This window comes from Cygnus atratus, chromosome Z, assembly GCF_013377495.2.
Source record: "Cygnus atratus isolate AKBS03 ecotype Queensland, Australia chromosome Z, CAtr_DNAZoo_HiC_assembly, whole genome shotgun sequence".
Classification (NCBI taxonomy): domain Eukaryota; kingdom Metazoa; phylum Chordata; class Aves; order Anseriformes; family Anatidae; genus Cygnus; species Cygnus atratus.
Window position 1 is genome coordinate 26,560,871 of NC_066396.1, and position 26,138 is coordinate 26,587,008.

The window sequence follows — 26,138 nt, forward strand, 5'->3', positions numbered from 1 at the left end:
TGATACAGAAGGTCAGGACTCACCTGGACTGCTTTTCTACCTCTCCAGTCTCAGTCTGAAAAGATAGTGCTAATTATCTGGTAAAACCAGATATCTGGATTTCTCCGGTGTTCTTTTTGGGATGGTGACAGGGAGGCCTTGAAGGAGCAGCAGCCTGAGTCCCCTTGTACATGAGTCTGTCATTGCCAGGTCACTGCTCTGGGAAGCTCAGCCTGCCAGTGAGATTTCAATGCAGGATGATGGGAGGTCTGCTATTGTCAAAAACTGATGGTCCTTGTCTCTCTAAAGTTGGTTTATACTGAATGAATGTCTCGCTGCTCCCAGAGGGGACACAAAGCACTGTGGCTGCTGTAACACTGGGTTTGGTTGGGAAAAACGGAGACTGGTTTGGTTTAATATGCACTGCCTGTGCATATTAAACCTGGAGCCTGCTGGGTTTCCCTTTATCTTACATTGACAAGTCCTACACTTGGTGAAATTAATGGGAGTTTTGGCATTGACGTCAAATATCAGAGGCAAAAAAATACATTGTAGAAAAATTAGATTGTTTGGGGGACAGAATAAATATCTCTGGCTTGGAAGAAAGAATAGTCTTTGGCTATGCTAGAAAAGGTGGTTGTAAATCATACTTGTTCTCTGGTGCTGCTGGCCAGAGACAGATTAGACCTTGAAATAAACAAAAGCAACTCCAAGGCAGCTCTTGGATTTATCCCAGCTGTTCATGGCCTCAACCAGGGACCACTGGGTCTAAGCCTTTTAACTAGGCTCAGAATACCATTAGCTTCCAGCAATGGAGCGAGCAAGTCTTCTCTCTTCCCTGTCTTTGGAAGAGCAAAATTCTTTTGTGGTGGTAATGACTGGGCCATTTGTGGGAAGAAGCAAAGTGAAGGTTGAGAAGAAGTACGGGGGACTATGGCTGAAGAAGAGGAATGAGGAAAAACCAGTGGAGGCTGGGAGGGGAGGGAGGGCGACAGTGATGGCTCCTGTGTCTCTTCTACCAAGCCTTCCTTCATCTGAGCTAATAATCTTAACTTCTGTAACTTCCAGGCTCTCTCAGCACACAGCCAAAAAGAAAAACAAACAAACAAACAAACAAAAAAAAACACTAAAGGATTTGTTCCACCATTCCTGTAGCTCTTTTGTGTTCTGTGTAGATAACTGTGCAGGTCAGACTGGGCATCTCACTGTCTCCTGCTAACAGATCTGAGATGGAATTACTATCCTGAAATTAGCAAAATTTTACTACCCACATAATGGATTTCCTGAAGAGCTTTAAAACCTCATCCATAAGGGACCTCTATAAGACCTTGGAGCTCAGAATTTTGAACCTGCAATCACGGTGTCTCCCGGTACACAAATACTTACATATATACATACATACACACACATATATATAAAATATATATATATGCATATTTATATACACAAAGTGTCTATCACCATAGAGTGTACAAAGTCCAACAACACCTCCCCACCCCGTATGGAAATTCTTGGGATGTGTTTCAGGGATGTCTCCAGGCAGTCCTGAGGCAGTAGCATGTATCCTAACAAAACTGTGATCATAAGCCAGCTAAATAAATGTAGGCAAGGCATACAACTCGGAAGCGTATTACCTGTAGAAAGTGTGTGTTGGATCTTTTCCCATGCAAGTTTTCAGCAAGCATTGTATTTCAGAGAGACAGTTATAGTTGTTACAGGCATGTAAAAACTTTGTTATTATTTCTTTTTAACTTTCTTCGAAGACTGCATGAAAGTGCCAAGGGGAGGGAATTGTGTGTCATAATCTATTTTAATGTTTTCTCCTTATTTATCTCTGTCCTGGTTTCAGTTAGGACAGAGTTAATTTTCCTCCTAGTAGCTGGCAGGGTGCTATGTTTTGGATTAGGATGAGAAGAGCGCTGATAACATGCTGATGTTTTAATTGTTGTAGAGCAGTGCTTACACCAAGCCAAGGACTTTTCAGCCTCTCTCTGTCCTGCTAGCGAGCAGGCTAGGGATGCAGCAGGAGCTGGGAGGGGACAGACCCAGGACAGCTGACCCAAACTGGCCAAAGGGGTATTCCATACCATCTGACGTCATGCTGAACAATATATAGGGGTGGCTAGCTGGGGTGGAGGGGGGGGCTGGCTGCTCGGGGATAGGCTGGGCATCGGTCAACGGGTGGTGAGCAATTGCATTGTGCATCACTTATTTCGTACACATTATTACTATTAATATTATTATTATTATTATTATTATTATTGTTATTCTTTTCCCTGTCTTAATAAACTGTCTTTATCTCAACTCACAGACTTCACTTTCCTGTTTCTCTCCCCCATCCTGGAGAGAGAGGGGGGAGGGTGAGCGAACGGCTGTGTGGTGTTTGGCTGCCAGCCGGGCTAAACCACAACAATCACCTAGCAGCAAGGATGCTGTGATGAATGAGAATGGATATACTAGTGTCACCCTCAAGAGAATCTTTCTCTCTGACTTTATATTACTCAATTGTAATTTTCCAGAGATGTTTTAGGAAACTAAGATCTATGTATTTCTTTCAAATACAGTATACTGAGACTAGAGGTACAGAAATTCAGAGTCACCATCGGCTGATGGATTACCAGAGCATACAGTAACAGTAAAGTCAAGGAAGAGTATTTTCAACATATCTGAAAATACATAGAACATATATGAAATGTGTGAAGCAGCTTAAAACACAAGTAGGCAAGGCCGGCCTGGATTCTGCATTAGGATACCATTATCAGAACCACTGCTGACTTTTCATGCACATATCAAAGTGGGAAAGAAAATTAGGGAACCTGAACAGTGGAGAAATAAAAGGAGAGCAACGCATACAGGAGGAGGACTGGGTGTGCTGTGTGTGCTCCAGGGCTCTGTGCCCTGGTAAGGGAGAGCACAGAGGTCTGTGCTTGCAGACCTCCACTGCTGCCAGTGGAGAAGCATCAGCTACAGACCCGTCCCATGGTGCCTGGCACGTGCCCTTGCTGTCGCGTTTGCCAGCCTGTGACGGGGACGACAGGATGTGGTGCAGGTGGCTGGCAGGGGAGGAGAGAGGAACAATGCAGCCATTCATTTCCTGCCTTTCAGAGGTATTCTCACAGCCTCATTTTAGGGTACAAATCAAAATGGCTGGTGCACACTGTATTTTCTGTCTGGAAATGCCCTCTTTGTGTCTCTTCTACCTCTAGGGTCTGACATGCTGAAGGGTTACACCAGTGCCAGCCAGCTGCTTGCTAAAGTAGGCTGAGTGTCCAGGATCCCTGCTGAATTTCAGGGGACATGGATTGAATGGCCCTGGTTTTAAAACAAGTGGGAGCAAGTCTGAAACACCACCATTACCAACTTTAAAAAAAAAAATCCTTTTGAAAAATCCTTTTAAATCTTGTCAGGCTTCTATGTCCCTATTTGTCTAACTAGTTCCCTCAGTAAAAAAATGTGTCAGATAGAAATAAATGTAATGGGAGGAAATAATTAACAGGATCTAGGGAGACTGCCCACGGGAATTACTCTTTTTGTGGAGAATGATGGATCCAGTTAACAAGAGAGATGCTCCCAAATGCAATTACATGTTATAAATATTTCTTCTGTCTCTTCTTAAATGTTATTTTATTAAGCTCAAAAATACATTTTTTTTGTTGTTCTTTACACTGTGGAAGAGACACATTAGGACTGAACTAAGACAGCTTAGAAATATTAATAATTGAATATATAGCTAAGGAAATTAGCTTCTTAATACCAGAGACTTCCATGCAATTACAGTGTCCATAAATGAATAATCTGCTCAGCTGGACAAATGGGATTCTCTAAAGTGGATGCTGTTTAGCATTTAAAGAAAAGTAACACCTGCGTTTAGGAAGGGGGACATAATGTGACTTGTCAGGATGTAGTGATTGAAGTTCTGGGATATGCAATTTCAAATTCTGCAGCAGCTTTCAATTTATTTTGGCCTTAATACTAAAGGTGACTTAGTGGTTCACCACACTATACTCTCTGAATTACTTGAACAACAGTACAATTCCAGATTTGGTTTCACTAAAATATATGTTTGATGAAAATATACATAATTTCAGCACATTGTTTCAAATAAGGAAAAGAAGTTCCTTAAGGTATTCTGGAAGAAAAGTGGAAAACTTCCTTTGACCCTTAAAAATAAAGACATTTTGAAATACATTTTCATTTTGGATCAAAAGAAATATTCAGACCTGTAATATTATTTCTTTCTTTTTTTTTCATTTTTTTAAGCTCATCAGGAATAAAAAATAACATAAATTTTTGTTTCCTTCAGAACACCTCAGTAAGAAGTTATGGACCTACATGTCCGTATCAAATCATGTATCAATATAACATTTATACTCACCTTGTCTGGCTTTCTTCATTCTGGATACAATGCTCATGAAATCTATCACAAAGTCTTCACCAAATATCCTGCTGGCTATTTTGCTTGTATTTGGACCCTTCTTCCTTTCCCATTGCTTTTTTGCTTCATTAACTCTTCAGTGTGAGATCTCTGCCTTGCTCCTTCACACTACCTCTAAAGGCTCTCCCATTTGTACACATCTCTAACTCTAGTGAAAGTCACTGAATTTGGTCTACTTCTGCTCTAGCGAGTTTATTTCATAAAATAAAAATAACCTCTTGAAAGTTACATCTTTTTGTTATTTTTCTTTTCTCTTCTTATACCTTAAGATGTTTTAAAATACCGTAAATTGAAATATATTCCTTTGCCTGAAGAACAAGACTGTGTCGGAAATCTGATTTTTGGGTAGTGATGTTGTAGCAGATCTCTTGTGCTGCTTCCTTCAAGGGAGAAGATTAAAGATGTCCTTCTCTTTAGTTTCTTGGGGTTTCAATCCCAGTGAAGAAAATCTTAAGTAAGTTAAATTTCTCTCTCTGTAAAATAGCTTGATATGTATAAATACAATGCTGAACTTGAAAGAGATAAAAGGAACAGATATACATTATTGCCAAATACTGCTCTTGGCTATATACCTGCACTCCTAAATTTAGAGACATTTCACTTTTGGCATTGTTGTAGAGCTGATGTCACGGCATTTCTCAGGATTGTCCTTGAATGTAGGAGGCAATTTTTATAAACCTGTCACTCTTATCTTGAATCATAGTTTAGATTTTTCCAGTTTCTTCTCTGGCTTCCAGATTGCTTTTGTATTTGGAAGCCCAGGCACATTATTCTGTTTTGAAAGCCATTAGTTGTCAGGCACTACAGACCGCAGTGAACAGCACTCAGGGAAAATAATTGGGATAGATAGTGTGACAGTCTGTGTGAACGCTCATACTTTCTGACAGCTCCATTTTTTCCTGCCATATGTGTCCTCAGTACTTCTGGAAATTGTGGTTCATCAGCCATTCTGTTATATTACCCAAAACTAAATCAGTTCAGAAGGATATTTGATATGGCAGCAATTTATTGAGTTTCCACAGAAAACCTAGAATATTTAATGTTTAAATAAGAGAAATTATACACTGTGGGCTCAGGCTTACTGTTGCATATATATTTAGAATCAGAAAATACGTTCCACATTTCTGAGCCTTCAAATCTTTTGCCAAATTAATCTAAGCTTTTAAATGCACTTTTAGGAAAAAAAAACAAAAAAACAAAAAACAAAAAACAAAAAACAAACCAGAAATTCTAAGAGTAAAAACAGCATCATGTTTAAGCCTTGAAGTCTCCTGGGAAAATCCTTGGTACTCCTTGCAAAATCCTGGGGGAGTAACTTCTGTGGTACTACTTCCTGCCATGACAGGCTGTGCTGACAACACCTCCTGCCAAGCCGTAGGATTATCCCGTCATCTGGTCCCACAGATTTTCTACCTGAGTCAGGACGTACCTAACCTGCCTCAGTAGGCAGGTCAGAGATAAATACAGCAATATTTGTGGACAGTGCTCTTCTATTGGGATATGCAAGCCATTGTTTATTCAATAAATACCTTTCCTGGCTAAGTCCTATGTATGATAATGCAAGTTCTTGTGTATCTCATGCAGGGATTTTTTGTTTGGAGTAGTTCAGAATATGACTGCATTCAAATCAGTGGGAGATTTCTTCACTGATTTCAGTGGGGCCACCTCAAACAAGCTGCATGTTTGCTGTAACATCCATGGTGATGTTTCCTATATTCCCAAGCTCCCTTCCAAGGGATATCTGTACTTGTTTCATCTCTGTGGTTTCATAATCTTCCCATTAAACCTTACCTTCTTCTCAAGTGATCATGTTTTTCCTGTTATGGGGCTATAAGGTGGAAAACTCATCTCCCATTTGTCTTTATTTAGTTAAAAACAATATGGAACACCCTCTGGCACAATGTTCTTAGACCATCTGCAGACAAATTCTTTGTTACTGTTCCTCCCTTTGTTTCTTTTTACTGGACATTTTCCTTTAATCTTTGTGGATGTCAGGATATTGTCAGAGGTACCTGAATAAAAGCAACATTGATGGTGGACTCCAGTACTTAAAAAAATGCGGATGACATACTCAGAGTTTACATATCAACAAAAAGACACTGGCCTTCTCTACTTGTAGAGATGATTCAGGAACAAGTAAGGCAAAATTAGTAAATTTTTATTTTGCATTTTTTTTGTTTGTTTATGAAATATAGTGAGATGTAAATAAAAGAAATGTGCAACTATGTCTCATTTTTTCCAACTTTTTTCTTTCTCTCTTCTCTATTATTTTCATACAACTCTTAAATATTAATTGACTTATTTCTAGGTATTATAATTTTTTGTGAGAGCCTTCAACCAAAGCTATATCCAAACGTATTGTAACCACATGAAATGGGAATAAACTGTAGTCCATCCTCCCACTTATTTACACTTTTTATATCTGGTTTCAGCTACAGCTGATAACACACCCTCATGATAGAAGTGCAACAATGTTGTAGCACATGTGTACCACCAGGCTGGCTCTGCTGACGGAATATGTAACATATGCTGAAACCTGTGTTGATGTGAGTCATCAGTCTGTTCCCATGGATGATTTGGCTATCCAAAAATGCTTGCATCTCTTAGCCCAGTGACAGGGATCTGGGCGTGGGAAACCAAAGGTTACAGGCCTTCTTCAACTACGACAGGTGAAAACTAGCCCCAGGGAGTCAAGTGGGAAGATCCTATAGACTTTGTGAGGCTAGGTGATAACTAACTCAGTGTTGATAGATTCATTTGGGATTTCAAAGCATGGTATTTTTCTGTGGGATCCACAAGAGGTCTGGTAGCCTGCAGTCCAGAAGTGGATTCTCTCCCTGAGAGCACTCCTTGTTTCTGCTAACTTTTCCTATGTCCTCCTCTGGGATCTGGAATCAGCCTTCCAAATAAGTCAGGGGCCAAAAAACAGAGTCCCAAGGGGACCATTTTGCAAGACCCTTCCTCTTGCTCCAGTTCTCTGTTCTGGCTTGTAAGTTACCTTCGTTCCACCATGCTTTCCCTTTATCACTGCTGTGCAGATGACACAGTCCCCTAGGCCCCCAAACAGAATTTGCTGCTATCATGTTATGCACCATGTTTGTTGGAAGTAGCTTCCACAGTCCCAGGTTCCCTAGCAATATGCTTTTTTTGTGTGTGTCTGTGGTGTCATATTAAGATTTCCCTGATAACAACTCTCTTTTGGGCTGACTGTCTCATTCTGGAAAATCTTTCTCCTCCTTGGCTTTGCTTTGATCTCTGGCTTTCATAGAACTGAGGAAAAACAGGTCGACCAGCCTGAGGAAAGACTTGGAGCAGGAACTGCATTGAATGAGAACCACCTCTAAAATGCTTGGGAGCAAGAAGAAAATTCTACGGTTTCTACATGAAATGTCTGCAAGTCATAGGTAATGAAGGATATAGCACATATTTTATAGAGAATATAATTGAAATTTATTTTTTTCTCCCAGACAGACAAATCTAAGAAAGGGTTGGCTTTGCAGTAAAAGCAGCTAAGTCTTCTTTTTACTGGTGTTTTTATAGTAAATAATAGAAGACTTTAAAAGGTGCAACCTTTAGGAATGCCTGAACAGTTGCAGGGTGAATTTTATATTTTATATTGAATGATGAACTGCTGCATAAAATTCAGTTCATTTGCATAAAATACAAAAACATGGTTGTAGAACAGAGGAAGAAAGAGGACATTAGGTACATGTATATATATATATACATCATACGAAGTCCTGAAAATATCAGTCCAAGAATTGGCTATTGCCAAAGGGTCAAACAGAGCACTTGGAAGTATTACAGAATTCATAAAGAAAAAAAAAAACAAAACCAGAAAATGTCATTACTGTGTGACCTAAATCTCTAGTGCACCCATTTTTGAACACTGAGGGCAGTTTTGGTCTCTTCACCCCAAGAAGAACAAGCAGGACTGGAAATGTCACAGAAAAGGGAAACAATGATAACAAAATGTTCACAAATACATGGAAAACTAAAGAGTAAAGTGAAGCCTGCAGTTTGGAGGAAGATGACCTGGGAAAATTTGAAAAGAAGTGTAAAATATCTAGGGAAAGATTATTCATTTGCTCCTCAGAAAGCAAAAAGTAATTGCCACCTGATGAACTTAGAAGGATGTATGTTCAGACACAATTTAGTTTTTTCAGTGGAGGAGTAACATAGAGGAAGAAATCATTGATGTTGGACATGGTAGATTCCAAAACAGATCTGTACAAATTTCTGGAGGTCAAGTTTATCTGTTCCTATTAAATCCAGAGGTGTGGATCTGATCTCTGCCTCTGTATACTCCTGTGTAGCTAGTGTATTGATGATGGATGGAAAGATATGATGGGACACGTTATAGTCTACATTTTTCCTGTATTTCTTTTATCCTTTCCCTATGCATATGCCATGACAATGGCTGAGATGCACTTTTTGTCTGACTCAGAAATGCACTTTTTTATGTCATGACTTTGAAGCTTTGAAGTGGCTGCCAATTCATACTGAATCTGACCTTAAAACACAAACTGGTGCATAGTACAGAGTGGGAAGGTATTCTTTTGCCAAAAATGCAGCAGGCAGACCAACCCAGAGGTCTGCCCTACATGTGAAGTCACCAGGGAGGAAGGCAGCACACTGCGGGAGCTGTTCATATTTTTTCACCATGGATTTTGTTCATTTCCACTCCCTCAGCCCCTTATGATTTTTTTTTTTTTCCTGGACGCAAGGATCCTGCTCTGGCAAACACTGTAAATGTCTCAGTACTTGTCTTAGACTGGGCTTTGGAGGTCTCCAGATGGTCTCTTCAGACTATATTTTGGAATAGCTTTATTCACTCTAGGGACCCTGGTGATCTCTAATCTTATAAAGACACATAAGATATGCGGCATGACTGTCTTGTAATATTTGCTGTGAGGTTTTGCAGCAGACATCTAAGTGCAATTTGAGAAAATACTTGAGTAAATTAAATAAAAGTATTCACCCTACTGAAAGCTACCTTCTAATGCTGACAAATTGTTGTGTAGCTGCTTGTTTTTGTTAACCTTTTAACATCCAGATACAACATCATCCATCAAGGAACAAAGAACATACATCCTGCTTGTACCACACAGCTCAGAGACTGCATTTTGCAGAGCATTGACTCTGACAGGCTTGGGGGTTATAGTGGATAATCAACAGAGCATGAACTTACAATGTCAGCATGCATGAAAGGGAGCTTGTTTCTTGAATATGTGAGCAGAACGACAGAAAGCAGAAACAGGGAAGCTGAACAGACCTTGTGTATGGCATTAGTCAGGGCATTTGGAAAGTGCTCTATCCAATCTTAAAAAAAATAAATAAAAAAATAGGCAGACAATTGGAAATGAACCCAATGAATAATAGTGTTTTGGAAAAGCTTTTGCCTTGTGAGGCATTTAAATGCACTGATGACTCTACCATTATTAAACAGGTGAGATGACAGTATGGATGCCATTGTTTCAGGCCATCTCCTATGGCCACAGGCTGTTCTCAGGCAGAGGCTCTATCTAGTACCATCCAGCCACAGGTAGACAAGTTGTTCAGCAGCCACAGCCTCCTTTTCACATATTTTCCCTTTTCTCCCTCTAGATCTGGGCAGAAGGTGGGCACCACTGGCGCATTTGCAGATTTTAAGCATGTTGGAAAACCATCGCAGGCAGGACTCACTCTGCCTTGTTAATTTTATATCCTGTGCATTCAGCCAAGAGATGAAGTACAGCCAGAGATTTTCTGTGCAACTTGCCACAGCAAGGAGATCCAGCCCATGAGGTCTAAAAGCATGGAAGGGAGTATATGTGATGTCAGAGGGCTCTATAGTGCAGCAGATAATTGGCTAGAGGCTAAGGCTAGTTTAGAAATTTCTATGATTATATGATGGTGTGGATTTTGTGTCACTTGATATTTTCAAATCAAGCCTGGATATCTTTCCACAGAACAATACTCTAGCCCAACCAGGAAGCACTTGACTTGACAAAGGAGCTGCTTTATGACATTAAATGGTCTGTGTTTTGCGCAGTCAGGCTGGATGATTACAGCAGTTCTTAAAATCTGGGACTCTAATGAGATGCTTTGTCTTCACAGTCAATTATTTTAGTTATTCATGCACTAGAACAAAATAAGATATCCTTGAGACACTTCAAAGGAAATTGCATCCTTTCTTTGCTATGTAATTTTGATATGCAGTATGCAAAACTTGTGCTGCTTCTTGTCATGTGTGTTACAAGACCATGCCAATAGCAGTAACAACAGCTTTCTGTTCCACCAGCCTTCATTTGATTATGAATTGCTTATGGCCAGACTTTGCTTCTGTTTGACTGGCAGCAGCAGCAGCGACTTATCTCTTTATCCAAAGAAATATTAAAGTTTCATGCTTAGCTGCTTTCTCTTTACATTAGAGTACACAGAGTGAAGTCCCTCTACCAAATTCAGAAGAATTACCCATGTACAAAATGATTTTGACAAGCATCCACATTGACATTATACAATTTGTATTTTTAAATTATTTCTACACACAGCTAAATGGACTGCTTTAGTTTGATTCCAGAAGAAAGCTGGCTTTTGGATGAAGTGTAATTTAATGGTGTTTTGATGTAATGATCTGTTTTTCAGCAGAGCCCACAATTTTGCATAAAGAAGTCTAAGCAACTCTGCCTATAGAATAGTCATTTGGGGTCCAATGTATGAACTAGCTGCTCTTCAACATAAATGTTTTGGTATTGACTTCTGATCTAAATCACAGCTGATTCAGACTTATCTAGAGACAGAAGTGAAAGAAGTCTGGCCACTATGGTAAAGGATAACAAAACATGTTTTTAGAAATATATTAACAGTAAGAGGAGGTCCAAAGAGAATTTCCATCCGTTACTGGATGCAGGGGGGAACATGGCTACTGAGGATAAGGAAAAATAATACCAAATGGAACATGCAATTAAATTTAAGATCAAAGACCTCTTGTTTTAATTTCCTAACTTTTCCAGAAAGGCTTGAGAATAAACCACTAAGACTTTGGCAGAAATCTCAAGGGAAAATCTTTCAAGCTTTTAGAATATGTGAGTGTACATACATCCTTTATACAGGATTGTTTTGTAACCTTCTGACATATTTGAAATTCAGAATATTTCAAACAGGTAAAGTAATTTATTATTATTATTAAATTTATTACAAAATAGTATATTATTATAAAAATCTAGAGTAAACTGAGAATAATGTGCTTTCAGCATCATTTTAAACAAGAAGCTTTTTTTTTTTTTTTTTTTTTTTTTTTACATAACTGTGCCACTGGTAACAAATGTCATGATTTCATTAAAATGCTGTATAAAGTCCGTAATGTACAACTCCTTCAAACAGACCACGGGGATAACAATGCTAAGCTTTAGTTACATGATTCACACATTTTATTTGATTCATTTTGGGACCTCTTCTTATACATTTTGCTGCATTACAGTGGTCAGACCTATGCTTTGGATCACTACATCAGGTTATTGTATAGACTTATGTGAAATGTCTCTCATGGCCTATTGAAAAGAACATTTACACGGGTGCCCTTCCTGTTTTTGTCCTTGCAATTGTAGACTGCTTCTGTCCTTGACTAGATCTGGAGAGTGAGATCATACTTTGAAAACAGGGAAGAAAATTACAGCTCGCTCTTTGTTAAAGAAAATTGTCATGGGAATGTAACACAAGCCATTGTTTCACAACTTGGACTTGGGAGAATTTAGTTTTTGTAACACTTATTTTGTAGAAGTTTCTACAGAACAGCTCTAGCTTAAGTGTTAGTTTTTTTTTTTTCTTTCTTTCTTTTCTTTTTCTTTTACATATTTTTTCCCTCTCCTTGACCTAACAAAGTGCTCTACTGGGGAAATTTAGCAACAGCTGGATTGCTCATTAATCAGTGGTGAATTAAGAAAATGACCTAGGACTGATTATCAGCTGGATTTTGTAGTATGTTGAAAAAGTTACATCAGGCTCCAGACAGTGTAACATAAGGTAGTATAACACAGACATCCCCAATTAGGGATCTCCTGGGAAGAAGAACAGAATGGAAAAGAGAGATTGATGGCACCATGTTTTGTTGAATGGCATTGGTGAGGAGTTTATATAGTAGCAGTCTAATTTATGGTGAAATAGCTGTGAATTTAATTCCCATGTTAGCACCTGAGTATCTGTACTATGTTGACATCATGATCTTATGCTGGTAGCAAGAATCTAGCATTGTTCGCTAGAGTGATAAAAACCCGAACTTACAGAACACAGTGGGAGATAATGTGCCTCTCACCAGTTTTTACAGAATGTAAATGAACAGTTTTCTCCATTAAACTTACAATGACAGCAATCCTTCCGACTCAAAATACCTGAAACAGGTGGCAGACCCTTTCCTATAAATTCTTTGTAGAGGTGCCTACATCAGAATGGCTATAAATATTTTACAGTATCAATACATACAGGTTTATCATTTTTCCCTTAAGCTTTAGCTGTGGATTGCTCAATTTATTATTGTTATTATTTTTTTTAAATCTTTTCAGTAACCATAATGCTTGTATATCAGCTTTTAGCCATGTTTCCTAAGGAACGGAGGATTCTGTGGTATCAGACTGTATCTCCAATTGTATATCAGTTCCCTCTACCCTGGTAACTGCAACCTGCTGGCCAAATTCAACTGAATTTGAAGGAGATGATAGAAGTCTTAACAAGAAATATGTCATCTCTCCCTTTCCACCCTTCCCCCCCTTTTTTTTTCTTTTTTGAAAATCAATATCTGGAGAGAGAAAATAGATCTGAATTATTGCTACAGAGAATAAGGCAGGTATAACTCGTTTGTCTGACAGTCTGTTTGGTAGCAGCAAGCCAGTCTTCATGCATGTAAATGACTGGTCATGGCATATTAGTGATGTGAAGGAACAGGGTAATCAAGGTTACTATGTTAGTAAAGTAGAAGAGGACACAAATCTGGAAGAAAACCGTCTTTTGTTACTTTTGCTGTTCACTGAAGAATGTGTTGTTTTTATACCATAGTGTGCTTTCAGCTGCAATACAACAACAACCCCTGGAACTTAAATTCACACAGAATAGGAAGGTTCTGCAATTTTCATTTTAGATCTAATCAGTATATTAATCAGCAGTAGATTTCATTGTTGGAAGCTTTTCTCCCTTTATCATCTTAAGAATTACTTTTTAAAACAAGCAAACAAAAATATGACAGGATTTATTAGGGTATTGCATCAATGGACTGAGTTTTTCACCACTTCACTCAGATCTGAGTGACTCTGTAAAAGACACAGACTTTGGGTTTCTGACTTTCGACCCATTTTTGATCTGCCATCCCTGAACATTTTGCCAGTGGAGAGGTAGTCATGAATTTAAGCATAATATGATAGGTTTTGCTGTTATTGCTTAGCTCTGTGGGCCTTTTAGAAGTGGTCTGTGGATCTCCAGAAGTATATGCACAAAAGGTTGCAAATCTGTACTTATGTCAGCAGCCAGTATTAGGGCAGAGCAGAGTTACTGGATGAGGTGGTATGGCCAGTGTCACCTGTGCACCCTGAGGAGGACTGCAACAGTCCCTAGGGCTCATACCTCGTGCATTTACTTTTCTTCCTTATCTCCAAATCCAAAGTTGCTGTAACCCTTGAACAGCACATTCCTTCCTGTTTATTTTTGATATCTGAATGACATTTGAGGGAACATCAAATAATCGCCAACTGATGAGGCTCTTCTGCTGCTCTCGTATCTTTCTCATGCCAGTCCACATGGACACAGGAAAAGGAGCTCTAGAGCAAGATCACCGGAGGCACTGGGTCTTAAGGAAAAATAGAGATAGTCAGCCTCCTCTGCTTGGAGTAAGTGGCTGATAAGGCATTTGCTCCTGCCTGACAGCAGAGGACTTGGAAAAGGCTCCAGCGCTTCTCTGGCAGCTGTAGCCAGCAGAGGTGCTTGGTGGTGACCTACCGTGCATCAGGGCCCAGGAGCAGGCAGGAAACCCTGCACAGCACAGGCAGGGAAAAAACAAACTCTGAAAACAGACCCCAGTGCCAGCAGCAGTGCTAGTTCGGACTCAGGTAGGTCAGCAGCCTGTGTCAGGTCTGGGGAGCCCAGGGGCTGGCAGGACAGTGTGGCTGGAGAGCAATGGCAGGGCACACATAACCCTCATACACTGGGGAGCTAAAAACAGCCCAAGAGCCCATGGCGTCTAGTTTGGCTCTGGTTAGATTGCACAACATTGAATAAATAAGCCCTGTTCCCCGAGGAAGAGCTCAAAAACTTGTGTGAAGCTTTGTGACAGTAAAGAATGCAATTGGAAGGAAAAATAATGCTGTGTGATTTGCTTGTTCATCCAAATTCAATAAATCCCTTTGTACGCAGCCATTGCCTTTATGCAAACTAAACATCTCTAACAAAGAAACAGGTTACTGGAGACTAATCTATTTTCTTGGATGGTTTCTTAGTAACTACAGCTGTGAGTTGCCAAGGAGCCCAGCTCAATGCTTTGCAATGAAGCAAGGAACAAGAAAAATAAGTGAAATAAAAGAGTGCAAGACCAAGTTGTAAAGTTAAGTGCAGGCTAACAAGCAAATATTTGTTGTTTGTTTTGTAAGGTCATCAACGATTAGTTTTTTTCAGCTTTTCTTAAAATACACGCGTTTGTGTTTGAAAGTTTCGCTGTTGTGTCCCAGACGTGTCTTCAGGCTTGTGCTGTCTGGCACGGCTGTGCTGCCAGGCTGTGAGCTTTGCCTGGATGGGCAGGGGCAGTGTCCTGACGAGGAGGGAGTTGGGACACAGGGCATCCTCTGGAAGTGCTGTTCCAGGCAGCACGGGCTGAAGGTGCCACCAGAGGTTATTGATGTTGCTTCCACAGTGGTGACAGCCAGCATTTACATCCTGGACACTGTCAAAAATAGACTAGAGGCAAAGGTTCTGCATTTCTCCAGGGTGAAAACATTTCATCTGTATTCATCCTCTCCTTCTTGCTGGAGCAGAGGTTATTTTTCTGGCAGTTGAGGGAAAGAAGTAATGCAGGGCTCAGTCCCTGGAGAAACAGTAGGGATCAAGACCTGGTAGGGGAAGGGCAGGAGTATAACTGGGGCTAAGAGACTCTGGAGTTAAACTGGGTTGTTCAAAGAAAGAGAGGGGATATGAAAGGAAAAGGGCTGTTAGCCGCTGGTTTGACTCTGACACCTTGGTCAAGACCATCCTTACCTGGCTGAGGCAGTGCTGGTAGAAAATGCTAGGTGGCTTCAAGATGGGTGACCAGGACTTTTTCGGCTATGTGATGGAGCCAGGAAGTGACAAAGCTATCAGGGACTTGGTAATCCATCCTCATTTGCTGGGGCCAGCTGTATGGCCATGCTGATACCATATGTCTACGATCTGAGTCTTAATATAAATTGGTTTATGTCAATGTCTTCCTCAGGGCATTAGGCTCAACACTCCAGATGGCAGAGTGCTCCTCATACAGAAACCATATGGTAGCGTATAGTAAATTTCAGAAAGGAGAAGAAATACATTGCACTGCTTGTTTCTCATAACAATAGGGTCAATAACATTTAAGTCAGCATTAGTTAATGGCAGAAATGATACCAGCATTATGGGCTGGCATAATTAATGATGACAAAGCATAGGTACAGCACACCCACAGATTACCAAAATTGTGCAGTATCACAAGATTTCAACCGGACCCAAATTTTAAAGGAGTCTAAATCTCAAAGGCTTTAACAAGACTAAGGTTTTAAAAGCTTCTTCAGCACAGTTCCCAGTAACTGCAGAGTATATGTATAGCATTTTAAACATGGCAGGTTTTGGAGCTGTGAAGCCTAGGACTGCTTGGTATCAGACCTGAGCCTGCACTGGGTATAGCAATGTCTCTGTGGTTGTGCAAAAATAGACGAAGGGAATGTGGGTCTGTATATTGGGAAAGGGGGGCCATGGGAAGTAGATACTGTCAGCCCAGTACTATGTTTTTCTCTTCCTGTACTAAACTCTAATATGTTAAATAGTGTCTTAAAACTCAGTCTACAGAATGTGTTTTTGTCTTACCACTACCACCAAAAAGAAAAAAAAAAAAAAAAGCATTTTTGTTATCTGACCTCACCAGAGTTGCATCCTTTTGCTGCTGCTGGTTTTTAATGATCATTTTAAAGTGATTAACAGTGCCTGGAGCCATGACAGACTGACTTCCTGTGCTGAACTTCTACATGTCTGGATTTGCAGGAGGGAGTTCCTGACAAGAGAGTTCCTATAAAACAAGGACACTTGGGTCATTGTTTAGAAAAACTGACTGCATGGAAGAGACATAAGTCATGGACTAGGACAGATGCTCTGGCAGAGAGATTTTTACTTGTTTAGGGTTTCTTTTTTTAGCACCGGAAAGACATTTGTTTGCAATTTCTAAAGGCATCAGAGCAGCAGAGTGACTGGTTGTCACTGTCTGCATTAATCTAATCTTTAGTTCTATCTTTAATAATAATAATAATAATAATAATAATAAAAAGTAAAGTGATGGGAAAGATTTTAAGATCAGGTGTGTTTACTGAAAGATTTCATTCAGGGAGAGGCATGACAAAAGCTCACTTATATCATGGGGAAGTGGAGATTTCGAAGGGTTTAGTTTCTGAAACAGTGTCCTCAGTATGTGGTTAACTACTAAACAAAAACTCCAGTGTTTACTGTCTATTCCTACCAGTAGAGACTAATTTTCGGCTGATTGCAGGATTCCTGCACTGTCTGGATCTCTTTTGGTCCCTGGTCATGTCAGGGGTTTCTTAAAGCTTCTTTCAAGGAGGAGGTTAAGGCCTGGTCTTTTAGGTTTGTTTCTAAATGAACTTGCTCATCTTGGAAATGAATGTGGCTAATATCAGCCAGTAAATTTTTATTTTGAACGGAAAGTTATATGGGAAAAAATAGAAAAATAGATTAAAAATTCAGAAAAAAAATCAGATTACAGTTTTTATTTAGTTATTTTCACCTCTAGGTCTGCAATCCATATTCAAGGCTTACAATGTCAGTTTTTCACATGCTAAAAAATCTTCATGTTAAATACTTATATTTCTTATATTTTCAAAGCATCTGTCCCATCATTTCATTAACTTTGATGGGATCTAGTGTGCCCAGTTTTAGACGCTGGTTGAATTTAGGACTTAAAGTACATAAGGACTTCCTCTGAAATCAAAGGGAGAAGCTCTGTGTTAATTTGGTGTCTTAAGTAGAGTTAGACTGTTTTACATTGTGGACTGTCTCAAACTGAACTGGGCCCCTAGAAAGATCAGGCTGGTCAGTAACACGAGCTATTGGCCAGGTAGCAAGGCCCAACCCTATGTAAATCAATACCTATCCATATCATATACAAAGGTGCTTTTTATGAAACCAGAAAGCAAAGTCCCTGAGAGAGGTGGCTACTGGTGAAATCTGACTTAGATAGGGCTACTGGTATTATTTAAAGGTCTTTTCAACTATGGTAGTCTTTTTGCATGACTTGGTTTTGTGAGAGGGTTGCTGGAATAAAAACTGAATGCCGTCACATCAGTTTTGTGTCTACATCTGTCAGTGCTGCTCCTATTTACATGGCACTGATAGATTTCTGTAAGTCCTGTCATACAAGCTTTTAGATTAGATTTAGTTTTGAATCAGAAGCGTCATGTCTACTGAAGGAAATGGAAAAGGACAGAGATAGTCAACACCCTCTAAAGCAGTCAGGGAAGATGTACACCATTCCTACAATTAGTGTCACTTCACGAAGGGGAGTCAAGCATATCCTTCTGACTGCTTTGACCTGCATCTTCCTGTTCTGGGTGGGCCCTAAAAACTTCATTCAATATCAGCAGAAAGGCCTTGGGAAGTTCACTGTGAAAAACCATGAATGATATTGTGTCAAAAACAGAAAGCTGCAGTGTCTCTGACAAGGGAGAAACTACCACACAATCTGTCAGAGTGGCTGCAAGGGGATTATCTGTATGAGATGGAGTACCTCTTCAATCTGAATTAAAATGGAAAAGAAACGGTGTGGAGGACTGGTTGGTGCAGTACGCTATGTGCAGAAGCACAAGTGGGAATTGTTTCAGTAATATGGTAGATAACAGAATCCCCTCCAATTTCAGTAGAGATATTAGCATTGCCAAAACTCTTACTGAATTCAACTAAACCTGAAGTGACAAAACAGGTAAAAGAGGTTATAGGACTGATGATCCAGAATTTGAGCACGCTACATAAAGAACGTATGCCAAGAACTGTTTGTGTCCATTAGATTTAATATGTCTGTTAGTCTGGAGGTGATGACAAGGACTGATTTCAAAACAAGACTGGTAGCATCTGCGAAATCACACAGAAGTCAGCAAAAAGTTCTGAGCAAGGAGTAACTGTGGTAAACTAGGAACTGAGTTTTGAAGAGTATTACACATTATTCTTGATGACAAAGGCATTTCTTGTGTAAAGTCAATTTTCTGATGACCTAACTTAACACTGAAAATCTAGTGCTACTGAAGATGGAAAGGAAAATAGCCAATCCAGCAGAAACACAGCTCCCAGCAAGTTTCAGTAGAATATTTTTACAGTGGGGACAGACCATACCAGTGAACATATGAATCAGTCACAGGCTCTATAGCCTTCAGAGTTGAACTGAAGCTCCATCATATATGTCTTTCAGTTGCACATTTCATCCATTGCTGGTTTTAAATTTATCTACCAGATTAGAACAGCCGATAGACTTCTACAGCTGAAACCTCTATTTCTGCCTTCACACATTGAGAAAAGACAAATTGTCTAACTATCACTGAAAACTATGGTTAAAAAGATAATGAGGAAGGAAGTCAGGCAAGGCTGAGAGATTTATTTGGAAACTAGTTAATTGTTGTACAGAGCTCAGGTTTGGGTATTACAGAAGTACAGGTATGACTGCTGTGTTAAACTTCCTATGCTGACAACACAGGGTAGATCGCCATAAAAACCAAGTAAACCTTTACAGAGAGAATAAACAATGTAAGCATAGCTGAAACCAGTCCTCCCAGAGTTTCTGTTTCTTTGATTAGTGAAAACAATCCAAACCAAAGAATGGGTGGTGTCAAGATATTAACAGAACTTGCAGAAAGAAGGCAGTTAATAGTGCATATCCACGATGGATGGTGTGACTTTCTTATGTCATGTAAGAGTTCCTCTGCTTCAGGCTATTCAAAGGCAAGAATAAGGAGATCAGATTTTGTAAATAATTTCACAAGGAGGCAAATGTGTGATGTTTTTGTGAAGACTGTATCTCAAATAACAAATACAACTCAATCTATCATTCACATTGTATCAGAAGGTTGGGCCAGACGCTCTGGCATAACATGGCATGTTCTGTTCTGTTGCATTTAATGCATGTAGAATATTCATTGTCCCACAACCAGGATGTGACATAAGGGCACTTTTGCTAGATTTTTCAGGAATTGCAGGAGTTCTCATGTCCTATATTAATCTCTAAAACTGCAGTCAAGATGAAAAAACTCCATTATTGGTTTTTCTGTGCAAGAAAAAGGTCAAAATGGCTCCATCAACTTTCATCATGCAAAATATTTCTATTTTGGTATGTAATATATGCAAACTACCTACCTGGAACAGGGACACCATCACTGCAATGTGAATCCACCGTGCTGGGCCTTGGTACTTGTTATTTGCAATGGGCATTTGGTCATCCATCCACTGACCAGGACAATGAAGTTACCTTGAAGCCTATAAAGTGCACAGCACATTTCTGCTGTATTTATCACCTGGAGATGCATGACAAAGGGATCCATTTCTCAGAAATGCGCAATATTCAGATTTATATTGACCAAAACATTGGTGACAAAGGCGTTTTTTTATCTCTGAAACTCTGAAAGAAAGGATAAGAAATATGATGATTTTAGAAATCTATTTCTAGAGTTTTTGGAAGCATCCTACAGCACATTTAAACTGCTTTCATAAGGAAAAGATTGGATTTTTTATGGCACACTTGAACTGTGAGTATAATACTTAATTCCTCATTTGCATTAAGAATCTCATTTTTTGATCAATAAATAGATAAAATGTGTGTGTTGTCATACAAAAAATATTTCTCACCAGATGGAGAAGTGTCATTATGACAAATATAACTGCTGCTGCAATGCTGCACTTCAGCAAAGATTTTAGTAACTAAACAAAGTCTATAAATGTAAAAGTCTTGAAAACACCATTAAATTTTGCCTGCTGATACGAACAGCTGAAACTTCTGACTCTGGCTCACTGATGATAGGGATATTGTTCTGTATCTTTCTCTTTTTTTCTGAAGTGTTTCATAGCTTAGATAACAACAGCTGAAGCTCACCTGTGTGGCTTGCAGCCAGCACAAGTAAGGGTAGCTGGCCAAAAAGGAAATGTTCCCAGTTCTTGTATGCACGTGGTAAACGGATTCCCAGGAGATAAAATTAGAAATTGAGCTGGTTGGGAATTTCCCTATAAAAAAGATTTTTTTATATTAAAAAAGTATGTTTTGTCGAGATGAAAACTTTGTGTGAGGTTACATTCCAGGCAAGGTATCTGTAAGAGAAACAAATTTTTCTCATGTCAGTTCTCCCACAATCCATACAAGTGGCTTGATTACTGGGCTATAATGTATTTGGTGTTGGGGTTCTTGCTGTTGCCCCTGCAAGAGGTGTTCCATTTTGTATCAATACAATTTTTATGTATCATGGACTTAATCTCTCAATCCATGTGACTGCTCTCAAGTAATTTTCTGATCCAGTGAACATCTCCTCTAAAAAAATATATATATATAATAAAAATGTTTTCAATAGTCTTGGCTTTGGTCCAAAAGGAACAGAAAAATTGGACTTCACAGTATTCATTCTCTGACTCTCTGCCACAGGACATGGGAACCATTTCACAAGCATTCACAATTTAGCTGTAGAGCATTAAGCTGATGGCTGAGATACCCTGGTGACATGCCTTTCAGCAACTAGTAGCTGGAACCCATAGCACACAGGTAGGAATTCAATGAGAAGCTAATGTGGTATCTTTTTTTTTTCTTTTTTTTTTTTTTTTTCTTTTTTCTTTTAAGAGTCACCTGTGCCCTATCTGTGGTGTGGTTTATCTTCCCAGCTGGACAGAGTAAGTCCTGGACCATACGGTAAGTATGGAGACATAAAGTGAGGCTTATGAGATACAGGGGCTGCCTGAGTTTAGGGAGCAGGGTCCAAAGAGAAGGGGATCAGAGCAATTGCCCATTACTTCTAGGCAGATGGCCTGGGACTACCATCCCCTGGAGAACAGGGAGGGAGAAAGGGAAGTCTCCAGAGGAGGGAGCAGAGCTCTTTCTCAATCCTAGGGAAAGGCAAGGAGAATGGGGTGGGAGGAGAGACTTACAGGGAGCCGGTTACAGTCTTCATGTGAAACTGGTGTTCACCTGTTTTTAAGCAGCTTTCAAGTACTGAAGCAAAGGTGCAGCACACCAGCAAGCACTAGGAGTACTTGGGTACTTCAGCCAGGATGCTGGCTTACAGGCTCAACTACATGCATCTTGTTCTGGTTCATTTTTATCTGGGATGCATGTCTGAAATCAACCAACCACACCTCTTTTGTCCATATTTTTTTTCCTGAGCAAGTTTTTCTTGGGATTTTTCCACCTTGTCTCTGGACAAACCATATACAAAGCCTTTTCTTCTGGCAGAACCAGAAAATGCAGAAAGGTGTGAAAATGCAATGAGTTTGCAGAAAACTCCAAAGCATTTCCAGTTCCAAGGCTGACTGACAATTTCTGTAGATTTCTATCGCATATTAATCTTTTCTTTCAATGTTTTATCAAAATTGGTTAAGGAAAAAAATCAATAATGCTTTTCATATAAAATGTCGTTTTGCTTCTGGACAGAACAGCTGTCACACATGCTTTCAGAACAGGAAAAATGGATTACATTTACAGGAGGATATCTGTGCAGTGTAGCATATTGTCCTTATTCAACAAATGAAGGTTTTCCCATAGGATATGTAACTGATTCTCAGTGACACCATCACTTCTGCTTATACATCTGTTCTGCTTTTAACTGCAATATAACTCAATCATTCCTGGACAGATCTTCCTTTCAGATATATATTTCCTCTAAACCTATCAAGTCACAGGCATGACAACATCTGAACCTATGCCAAGGCCTCTTAATTAGGGAGACCCACTTCCTCCGTGCTGAACGTCAGCGTGCTTTGTTGCTGCAGAGCAGGCAGCCTGCTCCCGCCCTGGCAGGCGTCTGTGCAGAGCTTCTCCGGATGGTCTACAGGAGGTAGCTCATAGGCCGTGAAAAGGCTTGCTTCTCTCCATCCACTTCGTTAGGGATTTTCACTCAAGGCTTTCAGCCTGATGCTAGAAAGACACAATTCTCAAGTCTGCTTTTTTTAAAAACCTAAATCATGTACTTGCCAAATTTAGCATTGAGATGGTAGTGCCTGGGACATAGAGCCTAAGCTCAGCTTAGGTAGTAAAGGGTGAAGTATGAACACAGAAAGTTAACGTTTGTGGATTTATTTATTTATGTATTTTCCTGAATATCACCAGCACCACTGCTGGGCTCCAAATTACTTTTAAAGACTTGATCCTTGTTCATTTGATTTTATGTTAATTTCAGGGGGACCAGAGACACCATAAAGAATAAATACCTGACTACAGAGAGCTGGATTTCTGGAGGAGACAACAATTAATATACATAAAACATTGGTAATGATTGACAGAAGGAATAGTATGGATTATGGTATTTTGACTTCTTCACAACAGACGCTTGCTGTTGAAAACAGGTCTTTCTCATATGCATAGATCTCATTTGCAGAGAACCCAAAATGGACAAACATGGCCTTTTTACAATGCTCTAAAGAGGGAACAAGGGAAAATATTGTTGCTGGATATAAATTTAACCACAGGCATAGAAAATGTATTGAGAATAAAAGTGAACTCCTGTGGTCTGTGATTACCACAAATAAAAAATTAAGGATTGAAATACCTATGTTAATGGTTGTTAGAGTACTGCTCCTATTAACAAATGCAGTATAGAGTTAAAGATTTTTCTTCTCTGTGGAAAGGTGTACTTTGCAAGGGAGCAATGAATGATTTTCTTCACTGATTCAGTTGTGAAGTATTCTGAAGTATGAAACTCACACCTGTCAACTAAAATGTGCCTTAGTGTGCCCAATCTTTGATGTCTCCAGTGTATATGTCTTCATCTCAGCTAGCTGTTCTGGCTTCCCTTTATAGTCACAGAATGCAACAAATATACGTGTCAGGATAGCAAGCAGCCTACTTTTTGCCTGTTGCCAAAGATGACACATTAGAGGACATCTCATCAAAACCTGAACTGTCCGAGAACTGATGCCATTCTCCAGCGTGTTGGCTGTATCACGACAAGATACAAAGCGTGTCCACATGCACACATGCAGGTGAGCACATGTTCTCGTTCCAGCAGTACGTAGGGTTGGGTCGACTCCAGCCCCTCCAACGTGGGTGGCAGAGAGCATTCATGCAGCTGATTACCTGGCTCTGCAGACCTACGCCAGGAGCTGTCTTGTTCAGTAACAGGGGATTTTCACAGCACTGCCTACACAGTGCTGCTTCTGTGACTGTGAAAAAGTACAAGTATTGCTACAAATAGAGGGCTTCAGATGTCACGGCTGTTTCTTCAGTATGTTTTTGGAGCAACAAAGTGTACGGGCCCCTTTAAAAGGGTTAAAGTCACAGCATTATAAAGGCCACCTGAAATCTAGGCAATTCTGTCTGGAGACACAATCTCCCATTGCCTTGTGTGACCAACAAGAATCATCAAGGTAAAGAGCTCTCCACAAAAAGGACAAGGAAGCAAACTGCTCACTAACACAAGGCAAAAATTTACCAAATTTTTAGAAACAAAGAGACAATCATGTAAAATATATGTGATCTCAGCAAATTAGGGGGAGGGAGAGGTGAAAGCATTCAGCATCTCTCAGGCTCAAGATCTGTTCTATATTTGGTTGGATTGTTAATTGTACAAAACACTGAGATATAAGCACAAAAAAGTGCATTGACTTTGCAAAAGCATCCCTCTTGTTCAACAATTAAAAATGAAAGCAAAGAGTGATTTATCCACCATTTAAAACCAGTCTTTAGAATGTAACTCTCATTCTTTTTGTTTATAGCTCTCTTTTATAAGAGGAGGTAATAAATATTTTGGAAAGGACTGATATTTTATGTGTTGTCAATTTATAGAATGGTCTTAAAAGTGAGGAATTTGGAGTGCTGAATAATAAGTCTTCCTAGCATGAGTGAGCAATAAAGCTGACTGGACACTGGGACTTTGATGTGCATCTGTGGGGAAAGTCAATAATATAAATTCAACTAACATTTCTAAAATGCATTTTGGGTGTACTATTGTAAAGTCTAATTTCAAATGTTTATTTCTGGCTTCATACATATGCAAATTAATATTAAAATACTGCAAGTCTGCACAAACAATATGTGTCCCACTGAGGTCAGTGGGAGTTTTGTCAATAGTTTCTATGAATGCAAAATTTCATGTTAGCTGAAGCACAGCTGTCCTGGTTTAATAGGATTAAGCTGGAAGTTAAAAGGTTTTTAGCTAGCAAAAAAGTGAGGTCTTTTAACAGCCTTTCAAGTGAACTGACGGGGGGAGGGAGGGGAACAACAGAAAAAAAACCACCACCAACAACAAAAAAACACAAAAAAACACCACCACCACCACAAAAACATAAACTAGCTGTTTTTAAGGTAGAACTTAAGTTTATAAATCAGATCTCATATGGTTCCTGTATATGTTCCCAATTCTAAGTCAATTCTAAGTTCAATTTGACTGAACCCTCAGTGTCCTTAGCTAAAGGAAAATCAAGGAAAATCAATAAGCATTCGAAAGCGCTCTGCCTTGTGGCATAGGAGATGGTACTGAGAGTCTCTTTTGGGTGAAGTTAAATTTCCACTGCTTGTTCTGTCAGTTCATCCTTTTGAAAGGCACTATTCTTTCTCTCGCTTAGATTACCCAGACCGGGATTACCCAGACCAGATAAGCCCAGGGCTTATCTGTAATTAGCTAACACATTATGCTAAAATTTGTTAAGATACTTGTTAACAAGATGTTGCCTTCAGCATTGACAAGAACAGTTGTACTCAACATGTTATCTGGGCAGGACTGATTCTCTAGTCCTTCTAGATTTTACACTTGAAAAGCACCTAAAGAAAATACATTCAGGCCCATAGAGGAAAATCAATTTCTTATTAATTGGCATCTTCTGTTTGCTGCTATCTTCATGTGTGCCTAATAACCTGAGAGGCTGAGTGTTGCAGAGAGGTCAGCATACAAATAAGCACTGCATACCTCTTTCTTCTCTTAGCATCTGTAGAGCTAAAGTCATATTTAGTTGAAGGGAACACTTATTCTGCCAACTGTAATGCCAGGGGAGTAGCATTACACCATTTTGAGACAGCCTCCTGAGGACTGTTATAGGCTTGGTAATGACAAAATAGAAAGTGTCTTGAAAACAGAAAACAACTCAGCTACTGAATTGGTAATTTTACAACTGTAACTGTCTGAAAAAAGCAATTTTCCAAACTATCAAAACTGAAAAAGCAATTTTCCAAACTTCCCTATCAAAATTTGGAGGTGCTTAGTTGTGGTTCTGAACTATTTCTTGGACACAAAACACCAAGCTGAAACCAGTCTGCATTGCAATGCTCTTAGCACAGGGCTGCTAGTTTCAGGACTGGAAGTTT

The 26,138-nt window shown here is 39.5% G+C and overlaps 1 long non-coding RNA gene across 1 annotated transcript in view; it reads left to right on the top strand.

Annotated features, from left to right (window-relative positions):
• The window catches only part of LOC118251404 (uncharacterized), a 50,754-nt gene extending 25,676 nt beyond the window's left edge, over window positions 1–25,078 (top strand). Inside the window, exons 2-3 of the long non-coding RNA XR_004779802.2 lie at window positions 21,468–21,536; window positions 23,020–25,078. This is a non-coding gene — a long non-coding RNA (uncharacterized LOC118251404). The remainder of the gene's footprint in view (window positions 1–21,467; window positions 21,537–23,019) is intronic.
• The last annotated feature ends 1,060 nt before the right edge of the window (window positions 25,079–26,138 follow it).